Source organism: Pristiophorus japonicus, chromosome 2 (genome assembly GCF_044704955.1).
Source record: "Pristiophorus japonicus isolate sPriJap1 chromosome 2, sPriJap1.hap1, whole genome shotgun sequence".
NCBI lineage: Eukaryota > Metazoa > Chordata > Chondrichthyes > Pristiophoridae > Pristiophorus > Pristiophorus japonicus.
In genome coordinates, this window is record NC_091978.1 from 53,969,144 (window position 1) to 53,990,570 (window position 21,427).

Genomic DNA, 21,427 nt, shown 5'->3' on the forward strand with positions numbered 1-21,427 from the left:
CAGCTATTTGCAATATACATTAATGATTAAGACGAAGGAATTGAATGTAATATCTCCAAGTTTGCAGACGACACTAAGCTGGGTGGCAGTGTGAGCTGCGAGGAGGATGCTAGGAGGCTGCAGGGGACTTGGACAGGTTAGGTGAATGGACAAATGCATGGCATGTGCAGTATAATGTGGATAAATGTGAGGTTATCCACTTTGGTTGCAAAAACAGGAAGGCAGATTATTATCTGAATGGTGACAGATTAGTAAAAGGGGAGGTGCAACAAGACCTGGGGTTCATGGTACATCAGTCATTGAAGGTAGCCATGTAGGTACAATAGGCAGTAACGAAGACAAATGGCATGCTGGCCTTCATAGCGAGGGGATTTGAGTATAGGAGCAGGGAGGTCTTACTGCAGTTGTATAGGACCTTGGTGAGACCACACCTTGAGTACTGTGTGCAGTTTTGGTCTCCTAATCTGAGGAAGGACATTCTTGCTATTGAGGAAGTGCAGCGAAGGTTCACCAGACTGATTCCCGGGATGGCAGGACTGACATATCAAGAAAGACTGGATCAACTGGGCTTGTATTCACTGGAGTTCAGAAGACTGAGAGGGGATCTCATAGAAATATATAAAATTCTGATGGGATTGGACAGGTTAGATGCGTGAAGAATGTTCCCGATGTTGGGGAAGTCCAGAACCAGGGGTCACAATCTAAGGATAAGGGGTAAGCCATTTAGGACTGAGATGAGGAGAAACTTCTTCACTCAGAGTTGTTAACCTGTGGAATTCCCTATCGCAGAGAGTTGTTGATGCCAGTTCGTTGGATATATTCAAAAGGGAGTTAGATGTGGCCCTTACGGCTAAAGGGATGAAGGGGTATGGAGAGAAAGCAGGAATGAGGTACTGAAGTTGCATGATCAGCCATGATCATATTGAATGGTGGTGCAGGCTCGAAGGGCCGAATAGCCTACTCCTGCACTGACTTTCTATGTTTCTATGCGATTCTGAACAACGGCTCCATCACAGACCCAATCAACGTACGGACCGGGGTCAAGCAGGGCTGAGTCATCGCACCAACCCTTTTGTCGATCTTCCTCACTGCAATGCTCCACCTCACACTCAACAAGCTCCCAGCTGGAGTGGAACTTAACAACAGAACCAGTGGGAACCTGTTCAACCTTCGTCGCCTCCAGGCCAGATCCAAGACTGTCCCATCCTCTGTCGTCGAACTACAGTACGCGAATGCGCTTGCGTCTGTGCACATTCAGAGGCTGAATTCCAAGTTATCGTCAACATCTTCACCGAGGCGTACGAAAGCATGGGCCTTACACTAAACATCCGGAAGACAAAAGTCCTCCACCAACCTGACCCCATCACACAGCACTGCCCCCCCAGCCATCAAGATCCACAGCGTGGCCCTGGACAACGTGGACCACTTTCCATACCTCAGGAGCCTATTATCAGCAAGGGCAGACATTGACGCCGAGGTTCAACGCTGCCTCCAGTGCGCCAGTGCAGCCTTCGGCCGTCTGACAAAGAGAGTGTTTGAAGATCAGGCCCTCAAATCTGGTACCGAGCTTATGGTCTACAGGGCTGTAGTGATACCCACCCTTCTATATGGCTGCGAGACGTGGACTATATACAGTAGACACCTCAAATCGCTGGAGAAATACCACCAGTGATGCTTCCGCTAGATCCTGCAAATCCCCTGGGAGGACAGACGCACTGTCAGTGTTCTTGATCAGGCCAACATCGAAGCACTGACCACTCGACCAGCTCCGTAGGGCGGGCCATACTGTTCGCAGGCCTGACACAAGACTCCCAAAGCAAGCGCTCTACTCGGAACTCCTACACGGCAAGCGAGCCCCAGGTGGGCAGAGGGAATGTTTCAAGGGCACCCTCAACGCCTCCTTGATAAAGTGCAACATCCCCCACTGACACCTGGGAGTCCCTGGCCCAAGACCGCCCTAAGTGGAGGAAGAGCATCAGGGAAGGCGCTGAGCACCTCGAGTCTCATCGCCGAGAGCATGTGGAAAACAAGCACAGGCAGCTGAAGGAGCATGCGGCAAACCAGACTCCGCACCCACCCTTTCCTCCAATGACTGTCTGTTCCATCTGCGACAGAGACTGTAATTCCCGTATTGGATTATACAGTCACCTGAGAACTCACTTTGAGGATTTCGAGGGACTGCCTATGATGATAATCACATTGAGGACTGCAGTGTTCATTCTTACAGTTGGTCTTTGTTTCTGCTGATGTTAATAACCCCTCTAACTGGGCTGGAGATTAATATTCTGGATATATATCAAATAAATTAACTATGTTTGAAACACACAGTGGGTGAAGTCCTTGATTTTCCCAAGATAAGTGGAGATTAATTGATGTCCTGTTACAAACTGTTCCACTTTGGGCCATTTCTCCCGCCTTACTCTAGATTATTTCAGTTGTCATACCTTCAGTTATTCTCATGGGCACGTCCCAGCTCCCCATACCTTCTGGAGTGTCTCTCCTAGCTATGGTATCCAAGGAAGGCAGCAGTAACATGCCCGGGATTATTTACACAGAACTCAGACTGTTAATCACTTTTCCCAACCCCAAGCTGTAACATCCTAAACATAACTCCCTAACCCAAACCACTAACCTACACCCCTAAACCTAACTTTAACCCAACTCCTGACCCCAACACCCTAACCACTAACTGTAACATCCGAACACCCTAACCTAAACTCAAACAGACTAACCCTCGCCTTAAAGCTAATCCCTAACCTGCCGATCTCAACAGTGATTGTGACATCACGAGGGACTTCACTTATGTGGTTAGGCTGGAGAAGCTAGGGTTGTTTCTTTGGAGCAGAGTAAAGAGGAGATTTGATAGAGATGTTCAAAATCATGGGGGGTCTGGACAGGGTAGAGAAAAACTGTTCCCATTGGCAAAAGGGTTGAGAACCAGAGGACACAGATTTAAGGTGATTGGCAAAAGAACCAAAAGTGACGTAAAAAAAAATGTTTTTATGCAGCGAGTAGTTAAGATCTGGGATGTACTGCCTGATAGGGTGGTGGAGGCAGACTCAATTTTATCTTTCAAAAGGGAATTGGATAAATATCTGAAGGAAAACCATTTGCAGGGCTATGGGAATAGGGCAGGGGAATGGGATTAGCTGAGAGTCGGCATGGGCTCGACAGGCCAAATGGCCTTCTTCAGTACTGTAACCATTCTGTGATTCATCCTGGGCACAGGATTGCGACGGTGTCAATAATCTCTTCATTTTTCTTTTATTATCTCCTTCCCTCACTTCCTAGTGCAAATACGTCTCACTGGACCTGAGCCACTTCATTCACCTTAGATCCATAGTATCCTTTCCATTACAGACTGTTGATAATATTATCAGTTGGCAGTAAATTCTACTGAAACTCAATGGCGTATTTAGAATATGCCCTACCTATAATAGTGGTTTCCAGTGCGCAGACGCAGTAGAAGCTAGTTCCTGGACAGTGTCTGTGCTGAGTACGTGCAGTGCTGGCTACACTCTGGACCAAGATGATGAGAGGGACAGAGGACCCAGCACCAGTAGGAAAGGGCGGGGAACAGTGGGGTAAATAAAACCCAATGCAGGTTTATGAACATGGGGTACAGCCTTAGGCCTCAATCACAGCCCACAAGGCCGGTGTGTTTCCATTGGGGTGGCAAATCCGGGGCCTTCTCCTCAGGGAGAGGTCGGGTTACTGAGGGAACAGACTGCAACCTCAGTAGAGGAAGGTGGGACGAGTTCAGTGAGTAGTAGGGCACATTTTCCGCCATCTTGGTACAGGAACAAATAGTGGGCAGCGCTTCAGGGTCCCAGTGACCAGGAGAGAAAAACAACGACTCATTGATTTTATTCTCACTCTGCACACACAGATTTTCTCACCATTTTCTCTCCTCCTCTCCTGAAGGTGTGGACTCACATTGGGGTTACAGTTCCAGTCTCCGCCCAATCTCAGGACCAGTACAGAGGCCACTCTTCACCAGTGAGCCTGGACAGCGAGTGTCAGCAGGATATTTGACTGCAGAAGTGTCACACTTTGATTGAGGAGCAGATCACACTCAACTGTGCGGGCCCACCACCAGCAATTATGCACCATCTTCCTTTCTAAAGATCTTCTAGCTTCTCTAAAGGATGCTTTAGTGCTTTCAATTGTGGGTGATATTTGCCTCTATTCTCCTGTAAACTGAATTCACCTTGATCTGAACTGGATTAAATGTAAGACAGATCAGAGTCAGGAATCATTCAACCCTAGACGTATGCTGGCAGATAAAACCCCAGACAGTTCCTCAGTAAAGAGTCCTCTGGTACCTCGCCATATATTTGTCAGGATACCGAAACCCAGCTTTCTTACAGTAAACTCCTGGAGGTCCCACTCCCTGAGCCTACAACCTTCAGCAGGATCAGTGGTGAAGTTCCGCAGCGGGAGTGATCCCAGAGTAAATGACGGGATCACACCCCCGTGGATGTTCCGGGTCGTGTATTTTTAGTTATTCTGGTGTCAAAAGACACACACACATCAATAAAACAGAGAATTCCTGGAAACACGCTGCAGGTCCTTCTTTATCTGGATATCAAATGTCTGTTGTATAATCCTCTATCTGCTATTTTAGTGCAGACTTTAACCAATTTATTTTAAACGGGTTTATTTTAAATTAGTTAACACCTGCCTTAAAATGGTAGACTCAGGACTGTCACACTAACAAGATAAATCTGCCTGGAATAATTACCGGTCATTTTTTGATTGTAATCTTAAAACTGCCGTTTCACATTCAGTCAGGAACAGATCACAGTTTTACACCAATCTCTAATTTGACAGCATGTTTCCAGCATTCACCATTGTTCTTCCTGACTCTAAACACAGTTGTAAAGGAGCCTTCTGTTCCGTGCCTAGGAGCTCTGAACCATGGAAGAGAGCGGCTGGGACACATTTCTTACACACCTCAGGATTAACCCACATGGTGACTTTGTTGTCAGTGAGGAGAGACGAGAAGGACCAAAGTGCCATTTACCCCTCTCAGTGTGTCCAGGCTGAAGTTCTGCTCCCGCCGTTCGATCCTCCCCCCAGATTGTCCTTTCTGAGCTCCAGCCATGTGAGGCTTTACACTCAGATGGAGAAGACAAAAATCTACAACAATGTGCTCAAAACAAAGCTGCTTTATTTGGCATGTCAGAATATTAATCTCCAGCCCAGTTATCGGGGTTATTAACATCAGCAGAAACAAACCCCGAGTGTCAGAATGAACATGGTTCAGTCCTGGATGTGATTAAAAGCAGCAATGCAGCAGAATCCAACATTTGCAGTCACTTGTGAACTCGCTGGTGTGTCAGTAGGTGGGATGACTGAGAGAATCCCTTCCCACACTCAGAGCAGGTGAATGGCCTCTCCCCAGTGTGTACTCGCTGGTGTCTCAGAAGGTGGGAAGAAGAGGTGAATCCCTTCCCACACATGGAGCAGGTGAACGGTCTCTCCCCAGTGTGAGTACGTTGGTGTTTCAGCAAATTGGATGAATCAGTGAATCCCTTTGCACACACGGAGCAGGTGAATGTTCTCTCCCCAGAGTGAACCCGATGGTGTCTCAGCAGATCCTTTTTGCTGATGAATCTCTTCTCACAGTCAGTACATTTAAAAGGTCTCTTATCAGTGTGAACAACATGGTGTCTCAGTAGGTGGGATGACTGAGCGAATCCCTTCTCACACACAGGGCAGGTGAACGGCCTCTCCCCAGTGTGAACCCGCTGGTGTGTCAGCAGGTAGGATAACTGAGCGAATCTCTTCCCACAATCAGAGCAGGTGAACGGCCTCTCCCCAGTGTGACCTCGCTGGTGTCTCAGCAGGTGGGATGAACGAGAGAATCTCTTCCCACATTCAGAGCAAGTGAACAGCCTCTCCCCAGTGTGATTATGCTGATGTGTCAACAGATCATTTCTACTTTTAAAGCTCTTCTCACAGTCAGAACATTTAAAAGGTCTCTTATAGGTGTGAACTCTCTGGTGTGTGGTGAGGTGGGATGAACAAGTGAATCCCTTCCCACACACGGAGCAGATGAACGGCCTCTCCCCAGTGTGAGTGCGCTGGTGTACAGTGAGTTCAGATGATCGCCTGAACCCAGTCCCGCAGTGAGAGCACCTGAAGGGTCTCTCCCCAGTGTGAACACGTTGATGGCAAGTCAGTTCCCCAGAACTTTTGTAGCAATTCCCACAGTCTAAACATTTAAAAGGTCTCTCATCAGTGTGAACTCGCCCGTGCTGCAGTAGATTGGATGAATTAGTGAATCCCTTTCCACACTCGGAGCAGGTGAACGGTCTTTCCCCAGTGTGAACTCGCTGGTGTCTCAGCAGATCATTTTTGCTTTTAAATCTCTTCTCACAGTCAGAACATGAAAAAGGTCTCACATCAGTGTGAACATGCTGGTGTTTCAGCAGGTGGGATGGCTGAATGAATCCCTTCCCACACACGGAACAGGTGAATGGCCTCTCGCCAGTGTGAACTCGCTGATGTCTCAGCAGGTGAGATGACTGAATGAATCCCTTCCCACACTCTGAGCAGGTGAACGGCCTCTCCCCAGTGTGAACTCGCTGGTGTGTCAGCAGGTGAGCTGAATCAGTGAATCCCTTCCCACACACAGAGCAGGTGAACGGCCTCTCCCCAGTGTGAACTCGCTGGTGTGTCAGCAGGTAAGCTGAATCAGTGAATCCCTTCCCACACACAGAGCAGGTGAACGGTCTCTCCCCAGTGTGAACTCGCTGGTGTGCCAGCAGGTGGGATGATCTCCTGAACCTCTTCTCACAGTGAGAGCAGCTGAACGGTGTGTAACCGGTGTGAATTTGCTGGTGCTCCATCAGAGCCTCAGGGTGTTTAAAGATCTTCTCGTCAGTGTGAACTCGTTGTTGTGTTAGCAGGGCAGATTATGGAATAAATCCCTTTCCACACACGGAGCAGTTGAACAGCCTCTCCCTGGTGTGAATTCGCATATGAATTTCCAGCTCAAACAGGTAATTGAATGGTGCTATTTGCTTCCACTTTCAAAGGCCGATGATGTTCAGGTCCGATGAATCAAACGACTGTTCGATCTTGATGTGATGTTTGCTTTGAGCATCCTGTCTTCTAATACCCTGTAAAATGAATTTCAGACAGGAAAAAGGGAGCGTGAGAGAGAACCCACAAAAAGTGAGAGAGAACCCACAAAAAACAAAGGCATGTTGTAAAACTGAGCTTAATGAATCTGGTAATTTGTGGGGTCGGCACTAGCAAAAAGTGACCATGAGAGCTGTTGGATTGTTGTAAAAACCCAACTGGTTCACTAATGTCCTGCAGGGAAGGGAATCTGTCACCTGGACCTACACAAGACTCTGGCCACGATGGGAGGAGAGACAGAGGTGGGATTGGGAGGGGGAGCAGGAGAGGATTTTATACATCTGCAACTCAACCAGAACTTTGACAGAACCTACAAAACACGCAACCTCCACCATCCAGAAGGACAAGGACAGCAGATGCATGGGAGCACCATCACCTCCACCAAGTTCCCCTCCAAGTCACACACCATCCTCACTTGGACATGTGTTGTCTTTCCTTCATCGTCGCTGGGTCAAAATCTTGGAACTCTCTCTAACAGCACTGTGGGAGTACCTTCACCACACAGACTGCAGCGGTTCAAGGCGGCGGCTCACCATCAGCTTCTCAAGGGCAACTGGGGCTTACCAATAAATGCTGGCCTTGCCAGTGAAGCCCACACCCCATGAATATATAAAATGGATTAAAAGCTGCTACAGAAATACCAGTTCCTAAAACAATATAGGTGGAGTGTCCGAAATCTGGAGACCTCGGGACTGAGGCCGTTCCGGATTTCAGGTATTTCCGGATTACGGAACTTCTTTCAGACGTCCTGAATCTGGAAACTTCCGGGCCGAGGTTCGGATATTTCCGGATTTCGGAACGTCTTTCCGATGTCCAGAATCTGAAAATGCCCGGGCTCAGGTAGGTGGGGGGTTCGGGCGGCCAAGGTCAGGTAGCCGAGGCGGGGGGAGGTTGGGTGGCTGAGGCGGGGGAAGTCCGGCGACGGCGAGTCCGGATTTCAGAACATTTTCCGGTTTCTGGACAACCCCGCCATGGATGGGTCCAGTGTCCGGATTCCGGAACATTCCGAATTTCAGAACTCCGGAATTTGGACGCTCAACCTGTACTCTTTTACATTGTTAAACATTGCACGATCTAATCTCCCCCAGAACCCACCTCCCTGGACAGTCCCACATGGGAAACTGTTGGTCCTACTGGGTTCAGAAGTACTAGGGGTTAAACCCAGCAGCTTCTCCTCCATCCCCACTCCAGCTCAAAGTGATGCAACAAACAGACCCACACAGGAGGCCAGGGAGCAACTTCCGCATCCAGCGCCCACCCCAGTACAGAGCGGCCCAGAATTGCTCGGATCAGGCCTCGGACCGCCCGATTTCGGCTGCCTGAACTCCGGCCGCCCGACCCCCCCCAATTGTGTACAAAATCTTGAGGGGCCTGGACATAATGGATAGTAAGGGCCTATTTCCATTGGTGAAGGAGTCTATTTCGAGGGGGCATAGTTTTAAGGTGGTTGGTGGAAGGTTTAGAGGGGAGTTGAGGCAGGGGGGGCTTCTTTACACAGAGGGTTGTGGGGATCTGGAACTCGCTGCCTGGAAGAGTGGTGGATGAAGAAACCCTCACCACTTTTAAGAGATGGTTGGATGGGCACTTAAAGTGCCGTAACCTACAGGGTTACAGACCCAGAGCTGGTAATTGGGATTAGACTGGATAACCTCTTCTTGGCCGGCGCAGATATAATGGTAAGTACTGCAGGGAATCGAATACGGCCAGGGTGATCTCCTGGACTAGTTTCGATCGCCTGGATTAGTTTCGATCGCCTGGATGGGTCAGAGAGGAACTTTCCCAGAATTTTTTCCCCTAAATTGGCCTGGGTTTTTAATCTGGTTTTTGCCTCTCCCAGGAGATCACATGGCTTCGGTTGGGGTGGAGTGTAGAATGTTTCAGTCTAAGGGGTGTCACAATTGTGTGGGCTGGACTGGTTGGGCTGGGTGCTCTTTACCTATGTAAACTTCAGGGCTGCTGACCGAGGGCTGCGCGGGTCTTTCTCGACCGGTGCGGACAAGATGGGCTGTAATGGCCTCCATCTGTGCTGTAAATTTCTATGCTCGCTCTGGTGTTTCCAGACTCAGTTCTCTGAGCAATGTGGGCAATAAAACAAAAGCAAAATACTGCGGGTGGGCAGGAGTGGGAGATTAATAAACTGCGGGTAGGCCACGCGCACGGTTTATAAAGCTGGAGACGGCCTCAGGCCCGGTCTGTGTTTCGCTGGGTGGCGGCTGGGAGGCTTTTTCTCAGTGACAGGCCCGGGTTACGTGCCGCTATCTTGGTGGAGGAGAGAACTGTTCAACATGTAGCACGGCGCATGAGTGGCCATCTTGGTAAAGGAACAAAGAGTGGGCGGAAGAGAAAATCATTAACTGATTGATTTTACTCTCCCTCTGCACACAGCAGGTGTGGAACGGAACCCAACAAGTGTAGAGGGAGGGAGAAAACTGGGGGTGGAAGAAAGAAATGTTGGCGATGGTGCGAGCGGTTTAGATTTCAGCACAGGCAGGAGGGAGAGTGTGTGGGACGGGGATTTACAGCTTTGGGGGAACAAGAGAGGGCAGAATGTTCCACAGAAACTAGAATTGTTTGTTTCGAATTTCTATCCTGTACTTTCAGTGATGACTTTTGTAAACTCCTTTTACAGGGTATTAGGAGAGGATTGGCAGATGGGAAACTAAACCAAACATCACGCCAAGATCTGACAAAGTCACTCCATTCATCAGGACCTGAATATCATCGGCCTATGAATGTGGAATGAGAAATGTTTGTCTGCATTGTCTGTGGGAAAGGATTTTAAATCATCAGTGTGACTGGAAAAGCACCGAGACACACACACCCCTCCGAGTGAGAGTGTTCCAGTGCACTGACTGTGGAAAGAGCTTTAACCAGTTACACAGCCTGAAAAGGCATCAGACCATTCACAGTGGGGAGAAACCGTACACGTGTTGTGTGTGTGGACGAGGCTTCAACTGATCGTCCAACCTGGAGAGACACAAGGACACCCGCACCATAGAGACCCATCTGATCTGGAAAAACATCATGACCTTCACACTGAGGAGAGACCGTTCACCTGCTCAGCGTGTGGGAAGGGATTCATTCACTCATCCACCCAGCTGAGACACCAGCAAGTTTACACCGGAAAGAAGCCAGTGTGTGGGACGGGATTCAGTCAGTCATCGCACCTGCTGAAATAGCAACACATTCACACTGGGGAGAGGCCTTTTGACTTTAGGAAGAGCTTTAAAAGCACAGAGCAACTGGTGACCCATCAATGCACTCAGACTGGGGAGAGGCCTTTCATCTACTCATTGTGTGGGAAGGGAGTCACTGTGTCGTCGCACCTGCTTACACTCCAACGAGTTCACAAGTGATTGCAGGGGTTGAATTTTGCTGTTATCGCTGGTGTTAATCACATCCAGGACTGAACCATGTTCATTCTGACAGCTGGGGTTTGTTTCCACTGATATTAATAACCCCAATAACTGGGCTGGAGTTTAATATTGTGGATATATATTTGATTGTGTTCTTGGGGCTGCAGTGTCTGTTCAGAACCACTGTCTGTGGTCTATTCCCTTACTTCAGGGACTCTCTTCAGAAATTTGTTTGTAATAAAATTATGAACTTTTACTTCAATCCTAAATTGATCTTTGGTACAAAATCTACAATTCAGTGTCTGATTAACATCTCCAATTAGAAAGTGCTGATTAATCCTGGACGACAATTCTTACTGATTTGCACATTACACACTGTGGCCCCTCCATTATCCACCAGACAGAAGGGGAATGGGAATTGGTGGAGAATCGAGAGCCCCTAATATTGCCCCCTCCCCACCCCGGTCTGGTACAGAAATCCCCTCGGTACGGGAATGGAAACAAGTCCAATCCAAGTATCGGGCTGAGTTTAATCTTTCTGGGCCTGTAGGATTGGTTTATATCAGACAGGTGGAGATTGGTGTCAGTGACTGTGGGGTTGGTTTATATCAGACAGGAGATTAGTGTAAATGCAGTGACATCTCTTGCAAGGTTTTGCCCTTTGAACATTTTGATGGATAGTTAGGAATGTGGGTAATGGAGATCTCTTGTGTAAATAATTACAGAATCACAGCCTCCTTATCATGCACAGAGGGATCTTTACTCAGTCTCTAAACTGTGCTGTACCTGCTCTGGGGCTGTGTAGAGGGAGCTTTACTCCATATGTAACATTATCCGCCCCTCACCCACCGGTTCCCAGTTTCTCCTGTTTCGTTCTGGCCCGAAGCTCAACAAAATGGCCCCATGGTCAACTCTGGGACAGGAAGTGAGTCAGGGAGAGTCTGTAAATAAAGAGAAATTGTTGACTTGTTGAGGAGAACCCCTCACCAAAATTAGAGGGAAAGATTATAGCGAAGGACAGGGTATTGGAAGGAGGAGTAGTCAGAGTCAGCACCTTCAGGGGAGAAGAGGGAGGGGAACCAGTGAGTGTAGAACTGAACCCAGCCCGAGTCAGCACCTTCAGGGGAGGGGAGGGAGGGGAACCAGTGAGTGTAGAACTGAACCCAGCCTGAGTCAGCACCTTCAGGGGAGGGGAGGGAGGGGAACCAGTGAGTGTAGAACTGAACCCAGCCCGAGTCAGCACCTTCAGGGGAGGGGAGGGAGGGGAACCAGTGAGTGTAGAACTGAACCCAGCCCGAGTCAGCACCTTCAGGGGAGGGGAGGGAGGGGAACCAGTGAGTGTAGAACTGAACCCAGCCAGAGTCAGCACCTTCAGGGGAGGGGAGGGAGGGAGAACCAGTGAGGGTAAATATGAACCCAGCCAGAGTCAGCACCTTCAGAGGAGGGGAGGGAGAGGAGAAAGTGAGTGTAGAACTGAACCCAGCTAGAGTCAGGGAAGAAAACTGGGAGAGGAGGAAAATCTATTGGGAGATGGTGCAATGGATTTTGATTTCAGTACAGGGAGAAGAGAGAGTGTGTGTGTGGGATGGGGAGTTACAACTTTCAGAGAACTAGAAGAGATAATAGTCCATAAAAACTAGAATTGTCTGTTCTAAATTTCTATCCCGTACTAACAGGGGTGGCTTTTGTAAACTCCTTTTACAGGATGTTAGAAGCACAGGATTTGCAGACAGGAAACTCAAACCAAACATCACTTCAAGATCTGACAATCACTCAATTCATCCGGACCTGAGTATCATCGGCTTTCAAACATGGAAGGAGAAATGTTTGTCTGTTCTTTCTGTGGTAAAAGATTTTAAACATCAGTGTGACTGGAAAAGCACCGAGACACATACACCCAAGTGGGAGTGTTCCAGTGCTCTGACTGTTGAGCTTCAACCAGTTACACAGCCTGAAAAAACATCGCACCATTCACAACGGGGGAGAAATCGTACACGTGTTCAGGCTTCGACTGATTGTCCAATCTGGAGAGAGACAAGGACATCCGCACCATGGAGAAATGTGGGGACTGTGGGAAGGGATTCAATTAACCGTCCCAGCTGAAAACTCATCAATATAGTCACATTGGGGAGAGGTCATTCTCCTGCTCTGTGTTGGAAGGGATTCACAGTTATCTCACCTGTTGACACACGAGCAAGTTCACATGGGACTACAGGGGTTGGATTCTGTTGTTAGAGCTGCTGCTAATCACATCCAGAAATAAATAATTGCGTTTATAAAGTGACTGCGGACTCAGGATGTCCCAATGCACTTTACAGAAAATGAAGTACTTTTGAAGTCTCGTCACTGTTGTAATGTTGGAAATACAGCAGCCAATTTGCGCACAGCAAGCTCCCACAAAGAGGAATGTGATAATGACCCAATAATCTGTTTCTATCTAGGACTGAACCATGTTCATTCAGGCAGTTGTGGTTTGTTTCTGATGTTAGTGGCTCGAATAACTGGGCTGGAGTTACATTTTCTGCATATTTGTAAAATAAATCAACTTTGTATCAAGCGAACCAGTGGACACCACATGATCCCCCTCCAGGGCAATCCGGGCACAGACAAGACAAAAGATAAGAAATAGGCACAGGAATAGGCCATACGGCCACTCGAGGCTGCTGTGTCATTCAATACATGGCTGATCTTCAACCTCAGCTCCACTTTCCCACCCTATCTCCATATCCCATTGATTTCCCCCAGAGTCCAAAAATCCATCTATCTCAGCCCTGAATATTCTCAACACCTCAGCATTCAGAGTTCTTTGGGGTAAAGAATTCCAAAGATTTACAACCCTGAGTGAAGAAATTCCTTCTCAGCTCAGTCTTGTATCCTTATCCTGAGACAATGCCCCCTAGTTCTAAACGCTCCAGCCGGGGAAACAACCTCTCAGCATCTACCCTGTCAATTCCCCTCAGAATCTTGTATGTTTCAATGAGATTACCTTTCATTCTTCTAAACTCCAGAGAATACAAGCCTAGACTACTCAATCTCTCCTCAGAGGACAATCACCCTCCCATCCCAGAAATCAATCTGGTAAACCTTTGTTGCACTCCCTCTAAGGCAAGTATATCCTTCCTCAGATAAGGGGACCAAAACTGTGCACAGTACTGCAGGTGTGGTCTCACCTTACTCTTGTACTCCATCCACCTTGCAATAAAGGCCAACATGCCTTCCTAATTGCTTGCTGTACCTGCATGCCAGCTCTCTGTGTTTCCTGTACGAGGACACCTAAATCTCTCTGAACACTAACATTTATTAGTTTTTCACCATTTAAAAATATTCTGTTTTTCTATTCTTCCTACAAAAGTGAATAACCTCACATTTCCCCACATTATATTCCATCTACCACCTTATTGCCCAGTCACTTAGCCTGTCTATATCACTTTGCAGGCTCTTTGCGTCTCACAGCTTACTTTCTCATCTAGCTTTGTATCGTCAGCAAATTTGGTCCCTTCATCTAAGTCTTTAATATAGATTGCAAATAGCTCAGGCCAAAGAACTAGCACCCCACTAAGTTACAGCCTGCCAACTGGAAAATGACCCGTTTATCCCTACTCTCTGTTTTCCGTTCATTAACCAATCCTCTATCCATGCAAATATATTACCCCCAACTCCATGAGCTCTTACCTTGCATTTTATGTGGCACCACATCAAATACGTTTTGGAAATCCTACAATATTACATCCACTGGTTCCCCTTCATCCACCACATTACATCCTCAAAAAACTTAATAAATTTGTTAAACACGATTTCCCTTTCATAAAATCATGTTGACTCTGCCTAATCATACCATGATTTTCTAAGTGCCCTGTTACCACTTCTTCAGTAATGGATTCCAACATTTTCCCAACAACTGATGTCAGGCTAACTGGCCTGTAGTTCCCCCTTTTCTCTCTTCCTCCTTTCTTGACCGTGGAAGAGAAGCAGGGAGACAGAGTGACCCCCACACATCCTGGGGGGTGGGGATGATTAGGGACCAAAAAGGAGACCCATGCATGGAGGCAGAGGGCGTGGCTGAGGTACTAAATGAGTACTTTGCATCTGTCTTCACTAAGGAAGATGTCGCCATAGACATAGTAAAGAAGGAGGTAGAGGAGATACTGGATGGGATAAGAATTGATAAAGATGAGATAAGAACATAAGAACATAACATAAGAAATAGGAACTGGAGTAGGCCATACAGCCCCTCGAGCCTGCTCCGCCATTCAATAAGATCATGGCTGATCTGATCATGGACTCAGCTCCACTTCCCCGCCTGCTCCCCATAACCCCTTACCTTTTAAGAAATTGTCTATTTCTGTCTTAAATTTATTCAATGTCCCAGCTTCCACAGCTCTCTGAGGCAGCGAATTCCATAGAATTACAATCCTTAGAGAAGAAATTCCTCCTCATCTCTGTTTTAAATGGGCGGCCCCTTATTCTAAGATTATGCCTTCTAGTTCTAGTCTCCCCCATCAGTGGAAACATCATCTCGGCATCCACCTTGTCAAGCCCCCTCATAACCTTATATGTTTTGATAAGATCACCTCTCATTCTTCTGAATTCCAATGAATAGAGGCCCAACCTACTCAACCTTTCCTCATAAGTCAACCCCCTCATCCCCGAAATCAACCTAGTGAACCTTCTCTGAACTGCCTCCAAAGCATGTATATCCTTTCGTAAATATGGACACCAAAACTGCACGCAGTATTCCTGGTGTGGCCTCACCAATACCTTATATAGCTGTAGTAAGACTTCCCTGCTTTTATACTCCATCCCCTTTGCAATAAAGGCCAAGATACCATTGGCCTTCCTGATCACTTGATGTACCTGCATACTGTTCTTTTGCATTCCATGCACAAGTACCCCCAGGTTCTGCTGTACTTTGCAATCTTTCTCCATTTAAATAATAACTTGCTCTTTGATTTTTTTTCTGCCAAAGTGCATGACCTCATACTTTCCAACATTATACACCCAGCTGCAAAATTTTTGCCCGCTCACTTAGCCTGTCTATGTCCTTTTGCAGATTTTTTGTGTCCTCCTCACACATTGCTTTTCCTTCCATCTTTGTATCATCAGCAAACTTGGCTACGTTACACTCAGTCCCTTCTTCCAAGTCGTTAATATAGATTGTAAATAGTTGGGGTCACAGCACTGATACTAGAAAGGCTGGCTGTACTTACAAGTAGATAAGTCACCAGGACCGGAGGGGATGCACCCTGGGATGCTGAGAGAAGTGAAGGAAGAAATCACGGAGGTACTGGCCATAATTTTCCAATCCTCCTTAGAAACGGGGGTGGTGCCAGAGGACTGGAGAATTGCAAATGTTACATACTTTTTCAAAAAAGGGTGTAAAGAATTACCCAGCAATTAAAGGGCGGTCAGTTCAGCATCGGTCGTGGGCAAGTTGTTAGAAACAATAATTAGGGACCAAATTAACAGCAACTTGTATTTATATAGCGTCTTTAACGTAGTGAAACGACCCAAATCACTTCACAGGAGTATTATGAGATAATAGATTTGACACCGAGCTGCATAAGTAGAAATTAGCGCAGGTGGCCAAAAGCTTGGTCAAAGAGGTATGTTTTAAGAAGTGTCTTGAAGGAGGAAAGAAAGGAAGAGAGGCGGAGAGGTTTAGGCAGGGAGTTCCAGAGCTTGTGCCCTAGGCAACAGAAGGCACGGCCACCAATGGTTGAGCGATTATAATCAGGGATACTCAAGAGGGCAGAATTTGAGGAGCACAGACATCTCGGTGGTTTGTGGGGCTGGAGGAGATCACAGAGATCGGGAGGGGCGAGGTTATGGAGAGATCTTAAATTAAGGCGTCGCTTAACCGGAAGCTAATGTTGATCAGTGAGCACAGGGGTGATGGGTGAGTGGGCCTTGGTGCAAGTTACGACACGGTCAGCCGCGTTTTGGATCACCTCTAGTTTACATAGGGTAAAATGTAGGAGGCCAGCCAGGAGTTTGTTGGAATAGTCAAGTCTAGAGGTAACAAAAGCATGGATGAGGGCTTCAGCAGCAGATGAGCTGAAGCAAGGCCGGAGACAGGCAATGTTACAGAAGTGGAAATAAGCAGTCTTAGTTATGCTGCGGAAATGTGGTCGATAGCTCATTTCAGGATCAAATATGAGACCAAGTTTGCGAACAATCTGGTTCAGCTCAGACAGCTGCTAGGGAGAGGGATTGAGTCGGTGGCTAGGGATCGGAGTTTGTGACGGGGACAAAAAACAATGGCTTCAGTCTTCCCAATAATTAAATGGTGAAAATTTCTGCTCACCTGGTACTTGATGTCATACAAGCAATCTGACAATTTAGAGACCGTGGAGGGGTCGAGAGAAGTGGTGGTGAGGTAGAGCCGAGTGTCGTTAGAATCATAGAATGATTACAGCACAGAAGGTGGTCTTTCGGCCTGTCGAACCCATGCCACCACTCTGCAAGAGCACCTCAGCTAGTCCCACTAACCTGCCTTTTCTCCATAACCGTACAAATTTCTCTCCTTCTGGTACTTATCCAACTCCCTTTTGAAAGCAGTGATGGAGTCTGCCTCCACCACCCCTTCAGGCAGTGCATTCCAGATCCTAACCACTCGCTGCGTAAAAAAGTTTTTTCTCATGTTGCCTTTGGTTCTTTTGCCAATCACCTTAAATCCGTGTCCTCTGGTTCTCAACCCTTCCGCCAATGGGAACAGTTTCTATATACTCTGTCCAGACCCTTCATGATTTTGAACACCTCTATCAAATCCCCTCTCAATCTTCTCTGCTCTAAGGGGAACAACCCCAGCTTCTCCAGTCTATCCACGTTACTGAAGTCCCTTCATCCCTGGAATCATTCTTGTAAATCTTTTCTGCATTCTCTCCAAGGCCTTCACATCCTTCCTAAAGTGCGGTGCCCAGAATTGGACACAATACTCCAGTTGAGGCTGGATCAGTGTTTTATACAGGTTCATCATCATTTCCTTGCTTTTGAACTCTATACCTCTATTCATGAAGCCCAGGATCCCGTTCGCTTTTTTAACCGCTTTCTCAACCTGTCCTGCCACCTTCAACGATTTATGCACATTCAGGGCCCAAGTTTCCACAGGATAAAAAACGGGCCCCCCCCCCCTGAGCTGGGCGCCCGTTTTTCGCGCCTAAAACGGCGCCAGAAATAAAACGCGCTATTCTGGAGCGCTTTGCAGCTCCTTGTCTGTTTGGCACGATGCCCAGGGGGGCGGAGCCTACACTCGCGCCGATTTTGTAAGTGGGAGGGGGCAGGTACTATTTAAATTAGTTTTTTTCCTGCCGGCAACGCTGCGCGTGCGCGTTGGAGCGTTCGCGCATGCTCAGTGTGAAAAAAAAAATTGGCACTCGGCCATTTTTGTAGTTCTTTGTAGCTGTTTAATTTTTGAACATTTTTTAAATAAAAGCACATTGCCATCAGCACATCAGCACTTGCAGCCTTCTCACTGTCTCCTTCCCCTCCTTCCCCTCCGCGGCGGCAAACCGCTGTTTCCTTCCCCTCCCTCCCCTCCGCGGAAACAAACCGCTGTCTCCTTCCCCTCCCTCCCCTCCGCGGCGGCAAACCGCTGTTTCCTTCCCCTCCCTCCCCTCCGCGGCGACAAACCGCTGTCTCCTTCCCCTCCCTCCCCTCCGCGGGAAAGAACGGAGCGCCTCCTCTCCCCTCCCCCCCCCCACCGCGGGCAGAACGGGTGCCTCCTCCACCCCCCCCGCGGGAAAGAACGGGCGCCTCCTCTCCCCTCTCCTCCCCTCCCCCCTGCGGGCAGAACGGGCGCCTCCCACCCCCCCCCCCCCCCCCCCGTGGGGAAGAACGGGCGCCTCCTCTCCCCTCTCCTCCCCCGCCCCCGCGGGCAGAACGGGCGCCTCCCCCCCACGGGAAAGAACGGGCGCCTCCTCTCCCCTCTCCTCCCCTCCCCCCCCGCCCCCGCGGGCAGAACGGGCGCCTCCCCCCCCCCCACCGCGGGAAGAACGGGCGCCTCAGGCTGACTGCAGAATTCTCCGTGCCTGAAGCACTTTCACACAGGTAGGAAGATGGTTTATTTAATCTTTTCTTTGCTTATAAATGTTTATTCAGGTTGGATTTATTTGTATAATATTTGTAGAAGTATAAATAAGGATTTATTGTAGAATTTAATGAGTTCCCTCCCCCCCCCCCCCACCAGCTCGTTCTGGACGCCTAATTTGTAACCTGCGCCTGATTTTTTAATGTGTAGAACAGGTTTTTTCAGTTCTGCAAAAATCTTCACTTGCTCCATTCTACTTTAGTTTGGAGTACGTTTTCACTGTGGAAACTTTCAAATCAGACGTCAGTGGCCGGACACGCCCCCTTTTGAAGAAAAAATTCTGTTCCAAAGTAGAACTGTTCTACCTGACTAGAACTGCAGAAAAAAAAATGTGGAGAATTGCGATTTCTAAGATAGTCCATTCTCCACCAGTTGCTCCTAAAAATCAGGCGCAAATCATGTGGAAACTTGGGCTCATACTGTTAGATCTCTCTGTTCATGCATCCTCTTTATGATTGTACCTTTAATGTATATTTCCTCTCTTCATTCTTTCTACCAAAATGTATCACTTCACACTTTCCTGCATTAAATTTCATCCGCCATGTGTCCGCCCATTCTACCAGCCTGTCTGTCATCTTGAAGTCTATCACTATCCTCCTCACTGTTCACTATACTTCCAACTTTTGTGACATCTGCAAATTTAGAAATTGTGCCCTGTACACCCACATCCAAGTCATGAATATATAACAACAAAAGTAGTGGTCCCAAAACCGACTTCTGGGGAACACCACTGTGTACCATTCTCCAGTCCGAAAAACAACCGTTCACCACTACTCTCTGATTCCTGTCAGAGCCAATTTTTTTATCCATGCTTCCACTGTCCCTTTCATTCCATGAGCTTCACCTTTCCTGGCAAGCCTATTACCTGGCACTTTGTCGAACACCTTTCGGAAATCCATGTACACCAGATCAACTGCATTGCCCTCATCAACCCTCTCTGTTACCTCATCCAAAAACTCGATAATAAGAACATAACAACAAAAGAAATAGGAGGCGTAGTAGGCCAGTTGGCCCCTCGAGCCTGCTCTGCCATTTAATAAGATCATGGCTGATCTGATCATAGAGTCAGCTCCACTTCCCTGCCCGCTCCCCATAACCTTTATTCCCTTATCACTCAAAAATCTGTCTATCTCCGCCTTAAATATATTCAATTATCCAGCCTCCACAGCTCACTGGGGCAGAGAATCCCACAAATTTACAACCCTCCGAGAGAAGAAATTCCTCCTCATCTCAGTTTTAAATGGGTGGCCACTTATTCAGAAACCATGCCCCTTGTTTTAGTTCCCCCCTATGAGTGGAATTATCCTCTCTGCATCCACCTTGTCGAGCCCCCTCATTTTCTTATATGTTTCAATAAGATCACCTCTCATTCTTCTGAACTCCAGTGTGTATAGGCCCAATCTACTCAACCTATCTTCATAAGTCAACCTCCTCATCTCCGGAATCAGCCTAGTGAACCTTCTCTGAACAGCCTCCAATGTAAGTACATCCTTCCTTAAATAGTGAGACCAAAACTGCACGCAGTACTCTAGGTGTGGCCTCACCAATACCTTGTATAGCTGTAGCAAGACTTCCTTGCTTTTATACTCCATCCCCTTTGCAATAAAGGCCAAGATACCATTGGCCTTCCTGATCACTTGCTGTACCTTTTGTGTTTCATGCACAATTACCCCCAGGTCCCGCTATAATGTAGCACTTTGCAATCTTTCTCCATTTAAATAATAACTTGCTCTTTGATTTTTTTCTGCCAAAGTGTATGCCCTCACACTTTCCGACATTATACTCCATCTGCCAAATTTTTGGCTACTCACTTAGCCTGTCTATGTCCTTTTGCAAATGTTTTGTGTCCTCCTCACACATTGCTTTTCCTCCCATCTTTGTATCGTCAGTAAATTTGGCTACGTTACACTCAGTCCCTTCTTCCAAGTCGTTAATATAGATTGTAAATAGTTGGGGTTCCAGCACTGATCCCTGTGGCACCCCACTGGTTGCCAACCAGAGAATGAACCATTTATCCCAACTCTGTTTTCTGTTTGTTAGCCAATCCTCTATCCATGCTAATGTATTACCCCCAACCCCGTGAACTTTTATTTTATGCATTAACCTTTTATGTGGCACCTTGTCAAATGCCTTCTGGAAGTCCAAATACACCGCATCACTGGTTCCCCTTTATCCACCCTGTTCGTTACATCCTCAAAGAACTCCAGCAAATTTGTCAAACATGACTTCCCCTTCATAAATCTATGCAAACTCTGCCTGACCGAATTTTGCTTATCCAAATGTCCTGCTACTGTTTCTTTAATATGGACTCCAACATTTTCCCAACGACAGATATTAGGCTAACTGGTCTATAGTTTCCTGCTTTTTGTCTGCCTCCTTTTATTTTAAAATAGAGGAGTTACATTTGCAGTTTTCCAATTTGCTGGGACCCCCCCCAGAGTCCAGGGAATTTTGGTAAATTACAACCAATGCATCCACAATCCCTGCCACTGCTTCTCTTAAGACCCTAGGATGCAAGCCACCAGGTCCAGGAGATTTATCTGCCTTTAGTCCCATTATCTTACTGAGAACCACCTCCTTAGTGATTGTGTTAAATTCCTCCTCCCCTATAGCCCCTTGACTATCCACTATTGGAATGCTGTTCATGTCCTCTATTGTAAAGACTGTTATGAGTTTCTCCCATCTCTATGTTCCCCATTACTAATTCCCCGGTCTCGTCCTCTAAGGGACCAACATTTATTTTAGCCACTCTTTTCCTTTTTATATACCTATAGAAACTCTTGCTATCTGTTTTTATATTTTGTGCTAGCTTACTTTCGTAGTCTATCTTCCC

At 47.4% G+C, this 21,427-nt stretch overlaps 1 pseudogene; it reads right to left on the minus strand.

Annotated features, from left to right (window-relative positions):
• Positions 1-5,153: 5,153 nt before the first annotated feature.
• Positions 5,154-21,427, minus strand: part of LOC139237859 (zinc finger protein 271-like) — a 28,075-nt pseudogene continuing 11,801 nt past the window's right edge.